We start from the raw sequence: 11,578 nt of genomic DNA, 5'->3' as shown, positions 1-11,578 counted from the left end.
CAGAGCAACCATGCATCCTATCGCTTCTCGGCCTTTTGGCTAAGATCAAAGTGTAGTATCTGTTCTTATCAGCTTAATATCTGATACGATCCCCATGTGGGATCCTCGATATTAAACTGATTTTTGCAACATGGCGAAGTGCTAGGAGCTTGCTCCACCTTTGCCGCGGATCGGCCCGGTATTGCAGTACCTCTGGGATCGGTCCACTCCCTTCGGGGAGACCAAAAACAACCCTATCAACTAGTCAAAATCAAGTAGGAGACGATTATGTTAATTGGTTATGTACATTAATGAATCGTGTTAATTTGAATTGCAGTAATTACTTCACACCAGCCAACATCGTATGAGGAAAAAGCCTTGGAACGAGCAGCAGAAGTGAGTCGTCAGTCGAGTCCGGGTTTGATGGGTCGAAGCTGAACAACTGCAACGAGTTAGAGGGAAGGAAGGAAGGAAGGAAGGAAGGAAGGAAGGAAGGAAGGAAGGAAGGAAGGAAGGAAGGAAGGAAGGAAGGAAGGAAGGAAGGAAGGAAGGAAGGAAGGAAGGAGAAAGAAGGAGAAAGAAGGAGAGTGAGGTGAGTAATATCATTTAATAACTTTAGATTAAAGATTATGTGCGAGCAAAGAAATACGATGGTTGGTGTGGAAGGAAAGAAGTTGATTTTATGAATGGGGGGTTGCCAGTTAGTGCAATTTTAATTGATTTTGTTTGTTTTCTGAGATAGGTTATATAGGGTGAAGTTTTTCTCTATTTATATAAGTGTGGAAACTGGTTTAGGTAGCTTAGTGGTTTGTTATGAAAAGGCTGGTAGAGATGGGTTGAATAGTGTTAGACTTGTGTCTGCATTTACTGGAGAACTGGATTTGGTATTTAAATGGCATCTAATATGATGTGGTCATTGTGCAAATAAACTCTAAATCAACGGGTTTACTATGATCGAGAACCTAACTATAATAGTTACCCATTGTTGGCATGCTATTCTCTTTTTTTACGAAATTACTTACTCACTCTCCCTTGTGAGTGAGGGAGGGAGGAGTGTGTGTGTATATCACTCGGAATTCCTTAGTCGGCTCTGACGGCGAAATTATATTCATACATACATCAAGATTAGACGTTTATCTATTTAATTTACCATTGCTGGAATGTACCAATGCGTAATAAAGACGAAATTCGACTTGAGATGGAGGGAGGTGTTGCTTTGGTGTGGTTTTACACGGCAACTCAACGATCGTTTGCCACTTCCACGCTTGCCTGCCAGCCGGCCAGCCACTAGCCTCAAAGTGAATTCCAGTGTCTTGATTAGCTTTACAATCCATCATTTACCTCAATACACACTAACAATGTGTATTTATATACTTCAATCGAGCATTCGATGCACACATTCACCTGTAATATATACGTCAATGAAACCCAGAACCCACCCAAGTTCAAGCGCACCTGCACTCTCACCCCTCTCCATTTGAATGCTAGTTTCCTATTTAGATTTCAAATGCTTCATTCACCCCTCTAAACACCACCGACGTATATTTACATTCTTTATTTAGGCAATGTATGCAGGCACACATTCATTCACGTAAAATAACGAATAAAATTGATATAGAATCTACTATAATTTGCAAAGCGACCAACCACCAAATGTCATTGTGAAAGCTAGTTTCGTAATTAGCTTTGCAATACTTCATTTACCTCCCTAAACACCAACAATGACCGAGTATTTGTATACTCGGTAAAAGCGATGGATGGATTCCTTACACATTCACATATATTAAGCAATGAATTTGCTATAGTACCTACAGTACTCAGACTTCTCGAATTACTTACATCTTCTTATATCTTAGCTTTGTTGTTCATTCAACAACAGAGTCGTTTTCCAGGGAATCGCGTTATGTTAGATGATGCATCGCCTCGCCTCGCCTCGCATGGCATCGAATCGCATGTCATTGCATCGCATCGCATTGAACTGCATGGTATTGAATCACAAGGCATTGAATGGCATGGCATGGCATGGCATGGCATGGCATGGCATCACGTCACGTCTCTCGTCTCTCGTCTCTCGTCTCTCGTCTCTCGTCTCTAGTCTCTAGTCTCTAGTCTCTAGTCTCTAGTCTCTCGTCTCTCGTCTCTCGTCTCTCGTCTCTCGTCTCTCGTCTCTCGTCTCTCGTCTCTCGTCTCTCGTCTCTCGTCTCTCGTCTCTCGTCTCTCGTCTCTCGTCTCGTCTCTCGTCTCTCGTCTCTCGTCTCTCGTCTCTCGTCTCTCGCCTCTCGCCTCTCGCCTCTCGCCTCTCGCCTCTCGCCTCTAGCCTCTAGCCTCTAGCCTCTCGCCACCCAGCCCTGCCTCGCTTCGCCTCGTCTCCGGTTTGTGAAAACGATGTATCAAGCAAAGTGTTAGATGTGAAAAAGTCGTGATAATATACAAAAATGGAATAGTTGGCGCGTAATAGTGCTGTTCGTTTTCTGTTATGGTATCAGAGAGAGAACGTCTCCTATTTATATTTTTTGACGAGCGTTGGCGTAACAGGCCCCTTGCACTTTTAATTCGTTATTGTACTTTTCAAAAGCTGTAGCTACCTTAAGACACATGACAAATGGAGGTTTATGTATTAGAGTTAAGCGCTATACTCCCTGGCCAGGAGCGAATTCGTGAAACGCCACGCGAGTCTGTTTACCACTTTGCCGCCAGTTACATATTCACTACTCATGAATGAAACCATGTAATATCATGAATTTGCATATATATATAAATTCATTGATCAGGTAAGAAATGGTTAAAGCCTTTACTGCATGGCGTTTATATGTATGCTTGAATTCGAATATTACTCAACGATAATCACATGCCCTTTTGCAATTGAAACTCGCTACGTGGTTTCTAGCCGCAATTGTTGCCTGGTGTTGCAGAGCAACCATGCATCCTATCGCTTCTCGGCCTTTTGGCTAAGATCAAAGTGTAGTATCTGTTCTTATCAGCTTAATATCTGATACGATCCCCATGTGGGATCTCGATATTAAACTGATTTTTGCAACATGGCGAAGTGCTAGGAGCTTGCTCCACCTTTGCCGCGGATCGGCCCGGTATTGCAGTACCTCTGGGATCGGTCCACTCCCTTCGGGGAGACCAAAAACAACCCTATCAACTAGTCAAAATCAAGTAGGAGACGATTATGTTAATTGGTTATGTACATTAATGAATCGTGTTAATTTGAATTGCAGTAATTACTTCACACCAGCCAACATCGTATGAGGAAAAAGCCTTGGAACGAGCAGCAGAAGTGAGTCGTCAGTCGAGTCCGGGTTTGATGGGTCGAAGCTGAACAACTGCAACGAGTTAGAGGGAAGGAAGGAAGGAAGGAAGGAAGGAAGGAAGGAAGGAAGGAAGGAAGGAAGGAAGGAAGGAAGGAAGGAAGGAAGGAAGGAAGAGAAGGAAGGAGAAAGAAGGAGAAAGAAGGAGAGTGAGGTGAGTAATATCATTTAATAACTTTAGATTAAAGATTATGTGCGAGCAAAGAAATACGATGGTTGGTGTGGAAGGAAAGAAGTTGATTTTATGAATGGGGGGTTGCCAGTTAGTGCAATTTTAATTGATTTGTTTGTTTTCTGAGATAGGTTATATAGGGTGAAGTTTTTCTCTATTTATATAAGTGTGGAAACTGGTTTAGGTAGCTTAGTGGTTTGTTATGAAAAGGCTGGTAGAGATGGGTTGAATAGTGTTAGACTTGTGTCTGCATTTACTGGAGAACTGGATTTGGTATTTAAATGGCATCTAATATGATGTGGTCATTGTGCAAATAAACTCTAAATCAACGGGTTTACTATGATCGAGAACCTAACTATAATAGTTACCCATTGTTGGCATGCTATTCTCTTTTTTTACGAAATTACTTACTCACTCTCCCTTGTGAGTGAGGGAGGGAGGAGTGTGTGTGTATATCACTCGGAATTCCTTAGTCGGCTCTGACGGCGAAATTATATTCATACATACATCAAGATTAGACGTTTATCTATTTAATTTACCATTGCTGGAATGTACCAATGCGTAATAAAGACGAAATTCGACTTGAGATGGAGGGAGGTGTTGCTTGGTGTGGTTTTACACGGCAACTCAACGATCGTTTGCCACTTCCACGCTTGCCTGCCAGCCGGCCAGCCACTAGCCTCAAAGTGAATTCCAGTGTCTTGATTAGCTTTACAATCCATCATTTACCTCAATACACACTAACAATGTGTATTTATATACTTCAATCGAGCATTCGATGCACACATTCACCTGTAATATATACGTCAATGAAACCCAGAAACCCACCCAAGTTCAAGCGCACCTGCACTCTCACCCCTCTCCATTTGAATGCTAGTTTCCTATTTAGATTTCAAATGCTTCATTCACCCCTCTAAACACCACCGACGTATATTTACATTCTTTATTTAGGCAATGTATGCAGGCACACATTCATTCACGTAAAATAACGAATAAAATTGATATAGAATCTACTATAATTTGCAAAGCGACCAACCACCAAATGTCATTGTGAAAAGCTAGTTTCGTAATTAGCTTGCAATACTTCATTTACCTCCCTAAACACCAACAATGACCGAGTATTGTATACTCGGTAAAGCGATGGATGGATTCCTTACACATTCACATATATTAAGCAATGAATTTGCTATAGTACCTACAGTACTCAGACTTCTCGAATTACTTACATCTTCTATATCTTAGCTTTGTTGTTCATTCAACAACAGAGTCGTTTTCCAGGGAATCGCGTTATGTTAGATGATGCATCGCCTCGCCTCGCCTCGCATGGCATCGAATCGCATGTCATTGCATCGCATCGCATTGAACTGCATGGTATTGAATCACAAGGCATTGAATGGCATGGCATGGCATGGCATGGCATGGCATGGCATCACGTCACGTCTCTCGTCTCTCGTCTCTCGTCTCTCGTCTCTCGTCTCTAGTCTCTAGTCCTCTAGTCTCTAGTCTCTAGTCTCTAGTCTCTCGTCTCTCGTCTCTCGTCTCTCGTCTCTCGTCTCTCGTCTCTCGTCTCTCGTCTCTCGTCTCTCGTCTCTCGTCTCTCGTCTCTCGTCTCTCGTCTCTCGTCTCTCGTCTCTCGTCTCTCGTCTCTCGTCTCTCGTCTCTCGTCTCTCGTCTCTCGCCTCTCGCCTCTCGCCTCTCGCCTCTCGCCTCTCGCCTCTAGCCTCTAGCCTCTAGCCTCTCGCCACCCAGCCTGCCTCGCTTCGCCTCGTCTCCGGTTTGTGAAAACGATGTATCAAGCAAAGTGTTAGATGTGAAAAAGTCGTGATATATATACAAAAATGGAATAGTTGGCGCGTAATAGTGCTGTTCGTTTTCTGTTATGGTATCAGAGAGAGAACGTCTCCTATTTATATTTTTTGACGAGCGTTGGCGTAACAGGCCCCTTGCACTTTTAATTCGTTATTGTACTTTTCAAAAGCTGTAGCTACCTTAAGACACATGACAAATGGAGGTTTATGTATTAGAGTTAAGCGCTATACTCCCTGGCCAGGAGCGAATTCGTGAAACGCCACGCGAGTCTGTTTACCACTTTGCCGCCAGTTACATATTCACTACTCATGAATGAAACCATGTAATATCATGAATTTGCATATATATATAAATTCATTGATCAGGTAAGAAATGGTTAAAGCCTTTACTGCATGGCGTTTATATGTATGCTTGAATTCGAATATTACTCAACGATAATCACATGCCCTTTTGCAATTGAAACTCGCTACGTGGTTTCTAGCCGCAATTGTTGCCTGGTGTTGCAGAGCAACCATGCATCCTATCGCTTCTCGGCCTTTGGCTTAAGATCAAAGTGTAGTATCTGTTCTTATCAGCTTAATATCTGATACGATCCCCATGTGGGAATCCTCGATATTAAACTGATTTTTGCAACATGGCGAAGTGCTAGGAGCTTGCTCCACCTTTGCCGCGGATCGGCCCGGTATTGCAGTACCTCTGGGATCGGTCCACTCCCTTCGGGGAGACCAAAAACAACCCTATCAACTAGTCAAAATCAAGTAGGAGACGATTATGTTAATTGGTTATGTACATTAATGAATCGTGTTAATTTGAATTTGCAGTAATTACTTCACACCAGCCAACATCGTATGAGGAAAAAGCCTTGGAACGAGCAGCAGAAGTGAGTCGTCAGTCGAGTCCGGGTTTGATGGGTCGAAGCTGAACAACTGCAACGAGTTAGAGGGAAGGAAGGAAGGAAGGAAGGAAGGAAGGAAGGAAGGAAGGAAGGAAGGAAGGAAGGAAGGAAGGAAGGAAGGAAGGAAGGAAGGAAGGAAGGAAGGAAGGAGAAAGAAGGAGAAAGAAGGAGAGTGAGGTGAGTAATATCATTTAATAACTTTAGATTAAAGATTATGTGCGAGCAAAGAAATACGATGGTTGGTGTGGAAGGAAAGAAGTTGATTTTATGAATGGGGGGTTGCCAGTTAGTGCAATTTTAATTGATTTTGTTGTTTTCTGAGATAGGTTATATAGGGTGAAGTTTTTCTCTATTTATATAAGTGTGGAAACTGGTTTAGGTAGCTTAGTGGTTTGTTATGAAAAGGCTGGTAGAGATGGGTTGAATAGTGTTAGAGCTTGTGTCTGCATTTACTGGAGAACTGGATTTGGTATTTAAATGGCATCTAATATGATGTGGTCATTGTGCAAATAAACTCTAATCAACGGGTTTACTATGATCGAGAACCTAACTATAATAGTTACCCATTGTTGGCATGCTATTCTCTTTTTTTACGAAATTACTTACTCACTCTCCCTTGTGAGTGAGGGAGGGAGGAGTGTGTGTGTATATCACTCGGAATTCCTTAGTCGGCTCTGACGCGAAATTATATTCATACATACATCAAGATTAGACGTTTTATCTATTTAATTTACCATTGCTGGAATGTACCAATGCGTAATAAAGACGAAATTCGACTTGAGATGGAGGGAGGTGTTGCTTTGGTGTGGTTTTACACGGCAACTCAACGATCGTTTGCCACTTCCACGCTTGCCTGCCAGCCGGCCAGCCACTAGCCTCAAAGTGAATTCCAGTGTCTTGATTAGCTTTACAATCCATCATTTACCTCAATACACACTAACAATGTGTATTTATATACTTCAATCGAGCATTCGATGCACACATTCACCTGTAATATATACGTCAATGAAACCCAGAACCCACCCAAGTTCAAGCGCACCTGCACTCTCACCCCTCTCCATTTGAATGCTAGTTTCCTATTTAGATTTCAAAATGCTTCATTCACCCCTCTAAACACCACCGACGTATATTTACATTCTTTATTTAGGCAATGTATGCAGGCACACATTCATTCACGTAAATAACGAATAAAATTGATATAGAATCTACTATAATTTGCAAAGCGACCAACCACCAAATGTCATTGTGAAAGCTAGTTTCGTAATTAGCTTTGCAATACTTCATTTACCTCCCTAAACACCAACAATGACCGAGTATTTGTATACTCGGTAAAAGCGATGGATGGATTCCTTACACATTCACATATATTAAGCAATGAATTTGCTATAGTACCTACAGTACTCAGACTTCTCGAATTACTTACATCTTCTTATATCTTAGCTTTGTTGTTCATTCAACAACAGAGTCGTTTTCCAGGGAATCGCGTTATGTTAGATGATGCATCGCCTCGCCTCGCCTCGCATGGCATCGAATCGCATGTCATTGCATCGCATCGCATTGAACTGCATGGTATTGAATCACAAGGCATTGAATGGCATGGCATGGCATGGCATGGCATGGCATGGCATCACGTCACGTCTCTCGTCTCTCGTCTCTCGTCTCTCGTCTCTCGTCTCTAGTCTCTAGTCTCTAGTCTCTAGTCTCTAGTCTCTAGTCTCTCGTCTCTCGTCTCTCGTCTCTCGTCTCTCGTCTCTCGTCTCTCGTCTCTCGTCTCTCGTCTCTCGTCTCTCGTCTCTCGTCTCTCGTCTCTCGTCTCTCGTCTCTCGTCTCTCGTCTCTCGTCTCTCGTCTCTCGTCTCTCGTCTCTCGTCTCTCGTCTCTCGCCTCTCGCCTCTCGCCTCTCGCCTCTCGCCTCTAGCCTCTAGCCTCTAGCCTCTCGCCACCCAGCCCTGCCTCGCTTCGCCTCGTCTCCGGTTTGTGAAAACGATGTATCAAGCAAAGTGTTAGATGTGAAAAAGTCGTGATATATATACAAAAATGGAATAGTTGGCGCGTAATAGTGCTGTTCGTTTTTCTGTTATGGTATCAGAGAGAGAACGTCTCCTATTTATATTTTTGACGAGCGTTGGCGTAACAGGCCCCTTGCACTTTTAATTCGTTATTGTACTTTTCAAAAGCTGTAGCTACCTTAAGACACATGACAAATGGAGGTTTATGTATTAGAGTTAAGCGCTATACTCCCTGGCCAGGAGCGAATTCGTGAAACGCCACGCGAGTCTGTTTACCACTTTGCCGCCAGTTACATATTCACTACTCATGAATGAAACCATGTAATATCATGAATTTGCATATATATATAAATTCATTGATCAGGTAAGAAATGGTTAAAGCCTTTACTGCATGGCGTTTATATGTATGCTTGAATTCGAATATTACTCAACGATAATCACATGCCCTTTTGCAATTGAAACTCGCTACGTGGTTTCTAGCCGCAATTGTTGCCTGGTGTTGCAGAGCAACCATGCATCCTATCGCTTCTCGGCCTTTGGCTAAGATCAAAGTGTAGTATCTGTTCTTATCAGCTTAATATCTGATACGATCCCCATGTGGGATCCTCGATATTAAACTGATTTTTTGCAACATGGCGAAGTGCTAGGAGCTTGCTCCACCTTTGCCGCGGATCGGCCCGGTATTGCAGTACCTCTGGGATCGGTCCACTCCCTTCGGGGAGACCAAAAACAACCCTATCAACTAGTCAAAATCAAGTAGGAGACGATTATGTTAATTGGTTATGTACATTAATGAATCGTGTTAATTTGAATTGCAGTAATTACTTCACACCAGCCAACATCGTATGAGGAAAAAAGCCTTGGAACGAGCAGCAGAAGTGAGTCGTCAGTCGAGTCCGGGTTTGATGGGTCGAAGCTGAACAACTGCAACGAGTTAGAGGGAAGGAAGGAAGGAAGGAAGGAAGGAAGGAAGGAAGGAAGGAGGAAGGAAGGAAGGAAGGAAGGAGGAAGGAAGGAAGGAAGGAAGGAAGGAAGGAAGGAGAAAGAAGGAGAAAGAAGGAGAGTGAGGTGAGTAATATCATTTAATAACTTTAGATTAAAGATTATGTGCGAGCAAAGAAATACGATGGTTGGTGTGGAAGGAAAGAAGTTGATTTTATGAATGGGGGGTTGCCAGTTAGTGCAATTTTAATTGATTTTGTTTGTTTTCTGAGATAGGTTATATAGGGTGAAGTTTTTCTCTATTTATATAAGTGTGGAAACTGGTTTAGGTAGCTTAGTGGTTTGTTATGAAAAGGCTGGTAGAGATGGGTTGAATAGTGTTAGACTTGTGTCTGCATTTACTGGAGAACTGGATTTGGTATTTAAATGGCATCTAATATGATGTGGTCATTGTGCAAATAAACTCTAAATCAACGGGTTTACTATGATCGAGAACCTAACTATAATAGTTACCCATTGTTGGCATGCTATTCTCTTTTTTACGAAATTACTTACTCACTCTCCCTTGTGAGTGAGGGAGGGAGGAGTGTGTGTGTATATCACTCGGAATTCCTTAGTCGGCTCTGACGGCGAAATTATATTCATACATACATCAAGATTAGACGTTTATCTATTTAATTTACCATTGCTGGAATGTACCAATGCGTAATAAAGACGAAATTCGACTTGAGATGGAGGGAGGTGTTGCTTTGGTGTGGTTTTACACGGCAACTCAACGATCGTTTGCCACTTCCACGCTTGCCTGCCAGCCGGCCAGCCACTAGCCTCAAAGTGAATTCCAGTGTCTTGATTAGCTTTACAATCCATCATTTACCTCAATACACACTAACAATGTGTATTTATATACTTCAATCGAGCATTCGATGCACACATTCACCTGTAATATATACGTCAATGAAACCCAGAACCCACCCAAGTTCAAGCGCACCTGCACTCTCACCCCTCTCCATTTGAATGCTAGTTTCCTATTTAGATTTCAAATGCTTCATTCACCCCTCTAAACACCACCGACGTATATTTACATTCTTTATTTAGGCAATGTATGCAGGCACACATTCATTCACGTAAAATAACGAATAAAATTGATATAGAATCTACTATAATTTGCAAAGCGACCAACCACCAAATGTCATTGTGAAAGCTAGTTTCGTAATTAGCTTTGCAATACTTCATTTACCTCCCTAAACACCAACAATGACCGAGTATTTGTATACTCGGTAAAAGCGATGGATGGATTCCTTACACATTCACATATATTAAGCAATGAATTTGCTATAGTACCTACAGTACTCAGACTTCTCGAATTACTTACATCTTCTTATATCTTAGCTTTGTTGTTCATTCAACAACAGAGTCGTTTTCCAGGGAATCGCGTTATGTTAGATGATGCATCGCCTCGCCTCGCCTCGCATGGCATCGAATCGCATGTCATTGCATCGCATCGCATTGAACTGCATGGTATTGAATCACAAGGCATTGAATGGCATGGCATGGCATGGCATGGCATGGCATGGCATCACGTCACGTCTCTCGTCTCTCGTCTCTCGTCTCTCGTCTCTCGTCTCTAGTCTCTAGTCTCTAGTCTCTAGTCTCTAGTCTCTAGTCTCTCGTCTCTCGTCTCTCGTCTCTCGTCTCTCGTCTCTCGTCTCTCGTCTCTCGTCTCTCGTCTCTCGTCTCTCGTCTCTCGTCTCTCGTCTCTCGTCTCTCGTCTCTCGTCTCTCGTCTCTCGTCTCTCGCCTCTCGCCTCTCGCCTCTCGCCTCTCGCCTCTCGCCTCTCGCCTCTCGCCTCTAGCCTCTAGCCTCTAGCCTCTAGCCTCTAGCCTCTCGCCACCCAGCCCTGCCTCGCTTCGCCTCGTCTCCGGTTTGTGAAAACGATGTATCAAGCAAAGTGTTAGATGTGAAAAAGTCGTGATATATATACAAAAATGGAATAGTTGGCGCGTAATAGTGCTGTTCGTTTTCTGTTATGGTATCAGAGAGAGAACGTCTCCTATTTATATTTTTGACGAGCGTTGGCGTAACAGGCCCCTTGCACTTTTAATTCGTTATTGTACTTTTCAAAAGCTGTAGCTACCTTAAGACACATGACAAATGGAGGTTTATGTATTAGAGTTAAGCGCTATACTCCCTGGCCAGGAGCGAATTCGTGAAACGCCACGCGAGTCTGTTTACCACTTTGCCGCCAGTTACATATTCACTACTCATGAATGAAACCATGTAATATCATGAATTTGCATATATATATAAATTCATTGATCAGGTAAGAAATGGTTAAAGCCTTTACTGCATGGCGTTTATATGTATGCTTGAATTCGAATATTACTCAACGATAATCACATGCCCTTTTGCAATTGAAACTCGCTACGTGGTTTCTAGCCGCAATTGTTGCCTGGTGTTGC

General features: G+C 42.7%; 4 non-coding genes across 4 annotated transcripts; all 4 read left to right on the top strand.

Annotated features, from left to right (window-relative positions):
• The first annotated feature begins 19 nt into the window (after positions 1-19).
• On the top strand, positions 20-212 carry LOC138362289 (U2 spliceosomal RNA). Its single transcript, XR_011227542.1, has one exon. It is a non-coding gene; the product is annotated as a U2 spliceosomal RNA (small nuclear RNA).
• Positions 213-2,907: 2,695 nt separating this feature from the next.
• On the top strand, positions 2,908-3,099 carry LOC138362290 (U2 spliceosomal RNA). Its single transcript, XR_011227543.1, has one exon. It is a non-coding gene; the product is annotated as a U2 spliceosomal RNA (small nuclear RNA).
• A 2,697-nt stretch (positions 3,100-5,796) lies between these two features.
• On the top strand, positions 5,797-5,990 carry LOC138362285 (U2 spliceosomal RNA). The gene has a single exon (XR_011227539.1). It is a non-coding gene; the product is annotated as a U2 spliceosomal RNA (small nuclear RNA).
• Positions 5,991-8,698: 2,708 nt separating this feature from the next.
• Positions 8,699-8,891, top strand: LOC138362283 (U2 spliceosomal RNA). The gene has a single exon (XR_011227537.1). It is a non-coding gene; the product is annotated as a U2 spliceosomal RNA (small nuclear RNA).
• The last annotated feature ends 2,687 nt before the right edge of the window (positions 8,892-11,578 follow it).

Source organism: Procambarus clarkii, unplaced genomic scaffold (assembly GCF_040958095.1).
Source record: "Procambarus clarkii isolate CNS0578487 unplaced genomic scaffold, FALCON_Pclarkii_2.0 HiC_scaffold_1574, whole genome shotgun sequence".
Lineage (NCBI taxonomy): Eukaryota > Metazoa > Arthropoda > Malacostraca > Decapoda > Cambaridae > Procambarus > Procambarus clarkii.
Note: the sequence above shows the minus strand (reverse complement) of the source record. Positions and strands in the feature narration are given on the sequence as shown.